Source organism: Solea solea, chromosome 12, assembly GCF_958295425.1.
Source record: "Solea solea chromosome 12, fSolSol10.1, whole genome shotgun sequence".
NCBI classification, from domain to species: domain Eukaryota; kingdom Metazoa; phylum Chordata; class Actinopteri; order Pleuronectiformes; family Soleidae; genus Solea; species Solea solea.
The window spans coordinates 25827441-25831124 of NC_081145.1; positions in this window are offsets into that span (position 1 = coordinate 25827441).

The window sequence follows — 3684 nt, forward strand, 5'->3', positions numbered from 1 at the left end:
CAGTCATGAACAACCTGCATGTGAGCTGGATCTGTTTTAGAAGCATAGATATCAGCTGAAGGTTTCACTGGATCAAGTCTCATTAGTCCAGAAGCCAAAACCTTTGACTGTGCCATTCAAAAGTAAACAAGAGAAATGATTACAAAGGCAAAGGCAAAGGACTCACTGAACAACTGACATCACTCTCAACAGACAACACAGACTTCATCTACAGTCTGTGTAAATGACCAGTATGAGTTTGATATTCAAAAGAAAAAAACTATTATGCACTTAAACCAGTTCACTGAATTATGTCAAACCAACTGTGCAACAGGTCTTCAGAGTTGAAATGTTTTACTGGACGCCTAAATTGTGTTGACGTTCTTTAAAATTCTCTTGTTGCTAATTGTTCTGGTCAACTATGCTCAAAATTGCATCAAATTCTACGTTTTTTATCTGAAAATTGTGCTTTTGTGCCTGTTGAACGCAGTCAGTTTAAGATCCAGAGAGAAGAATTTGGGGTGGACCAAATGATGTGAACCCGTCTGATTTGTAGATGTATTGACGATGTCAAATGCTGTTGTTGTCCAGCTAAGTGAAAAATAATGTGGGCAATGTTCAATTTTGATTAAGTCTTTCTTCACCATATTGCACTAATTTGACCCATGTTACATGTACATTTGAGGTTCAAGTGGCTTATTAGAACATTTAAATGCATGTAATTTACAGAGATGGATTATGTACTAATGATGACAAATAAGTCAATTACTATTTTCAAATAATACCCATATAAATACAAAAAGGAAGTATCCTTTTAATGGAATTCATTGTTGTCAGGAAAAGGTTTTCTGAATGAAGTTTGCTTGGAACTCTTTGTTACATGAACAAGGAATTTTTAAGAAACCAAGTACTTTATACGACTACTACTCTTATTACAGCTACACAATTATTCTATGCAACAAAATGAAGTTGCCTTCATTTTTTTAAATCAATAGAGCACAATATTTTTATCAGTGCAGAATAACATTAGGTTCTACATTGATCAAAGTAAATCTTGTCATGGTGTCCTGGTATGAGCTACTGTATATTGTTTGTTATTTAATCACACAAATAGGTTTAGGTTGTTTATATTTTGTCTGTGGATCAGTGGTAGACCAGGGTGTCTTTCAACTGAAAGGTCAAGGGTACAGACCCTACTAAAATAATCATTCGGAGGTGGTTTTGGGGACACTTGCAGCCACATTTCTGAGCTTTCTCAGGGCCCATACATTGATTTTTTTGTAATATTAAAGCTCCAGTGTGTATCTTCTGTCACCAAAACAATGCTTGTGTCACTTCCCTCCCAGACTCCACGCTGCAGGTGATCCTGCACAGAATTCTCTTGGTCCATATTCTAACAGTTTCTTCAACATTTGATTCAACTCGCATGTTTTCAGAAAAGCATAGATAATAATTCCTGAACCTGAAGTTCACTGCCGTCTCAGTTCCATTTTAAAAGCATGAGTCCAGGACAGACAATCAAAAGCATTCCAAAATATGCTCTAAAAGGGCAGAATTGACCTCTATTCTAACTAAATTTAGACCCTTTTCCACAAGCAAATTCCTCTTCACTTACTCCGTGTGTGCACGTCAGATCTTTACATGTTGTGGAAGCATTGATGTAAATTAATATTCATCAGGAGATTTGCTTGGTGGAAAAAAATAAGTTGTTTTAAGTGATTTTAAGCCATTTTATTAGTTGTAAGACAACAACAGTGTTACACCAGAAACTAACCATTTTATGCTCAATAAAAATCAAATCAAAATCAAAAATCAATAAAAACCAGAAAAGTCAAGCAAAACAGCATAAAATAAATTAAAAAAGGTTTAAAGTAAAAAGATTATAAAGAAGTAGAAAGATTAGTATTAGTAGTAAAGAAGTATTTCTGATTCCATTTTAAATAAAGTCGATTGGATTGGATTCTGATTCTTAAATATTTACCTTTCTTAGACAAAAGGCAAATTATACAGAAGAGAAAAAAAACTCATGGTTTCCCACATTGCAAATGCTCTCCTCCATCTTACAAGGTTAATAATTGGTTTTAAAAAATCGAATGATTTCCAAAATCTTATAATTTCTTCCTTACCGATATAAATGAATCCTTTATATTTTAGCTTAGAAATATAAGTATAGAGGTAAACCTGGCAGTGCTATGACTGATGCAATAAATCATCATTTTGAATTTTGATTTGTCATTTGTCAGCTGCTGGTTTATTGGAGGTTCCCCACAGCAGTTGAAAGAAAATTGGGGACTTTGAAATTCTGACAACTATTGTCAAACATATTGTGATGGAATATTGTTACATAATGTGAGGCTCATGTCGCACTCATCGCTACTAAATACTTCCTTTCTGCTGCCTCAAAGAAACTTAATCAATCTATCCACCCATTATGTATCTGGTTTCTTATAGGGTTGCATGTCCAGCAGATGGCAGCGTTGCACCACAAATTGCAGGGCTGTGAGATATGGAGGACCAAAAGGGACAAAATTCAATAAATAAATACACCATTAAATAATTCATTAAATGTGTCATTAATTAATTACCCATTTAATTAATTGATGACACATTTAATTATTTTAATGGTGTATTTATTTATTGAATTTAGTCCCTTTCGGTCTTCCATAATAAAAAGGCAGAACTGAAAAAATAATCACTGACAGTCATGTATAAAGTACCTAAAAGAGATACTTGAGTACAAGTATCTTATCCAGAATTATCCAGAAAATGACTTTGGTAGAATTTGAAGTCACTTTTTTTTTTAATATTACTTAAGTAAAAGTCTGACATGACATTTACTAAATAAAATGTAATTAAGTTTCAGAATTAAAAGTATTTCTTTTTTTTTTACAGTTAGGAGATAGGATTGAGCCATGGTGGCTCAGTGGAGTTGTCTTTCAACTGGAAGGTTGTGGGTTCAATTTCTGGCTCTGCCAGGCTATATGTGTCCTTGAGCAAAACACTTTACCCCATGTTGCAGCGTGTGAATGGACGATAACTGTGGTGTAAAGCAGCTAATTAAGATTAGGAAAGATTTATATAAATACAGACCATAATACCAACTCTTCTTCTGATTTGGTAAAAGTTGCTAGAAATATAAATAACTAAATAAAGTAAAAAATACTCTTGGTAGTTTTGTGTAAAGTATTTAAATTACGTATTTTGTGTTAAAAATGGGTGTATGTAGCCTTCTCTGGCTAAACACCTGCCATTATATATGAATGTGAAACTCCATGAAATAAAAATATAGAATATAAAGATCTATACATGCCTATAACCATGTCTCTAGGTGTCCTGTAGACAGTTTTATATGCGTCTGTTTTACTGTTGTGGTCGATGAGAAAATTGCTTTTTGGGCCGCATGAGTATTTTTTGTTGCAGTACCAAGAGCGGCCACCATGACAAATGTGTCTACAAGGCAGAGGGGGCGGTGCTCTATCCAGTTCTTACAATACATCCATGATTTGCGCTGGGTGAGCGACTCAATGGAAATGAACGGAGCCAAGGGGCGGTGCTCTATCCAGTTCTTATAATACGTCCATGATTTCTGCACGTTTGTTTTTAACACTTTATTTTGAAAAACCGGATGTGGTTGAGTTCGCCCTGGGCTCCACATTTAGGGGGTGGCTGTTTTGACGAATTACGGACATATGAGCAAATGTAATA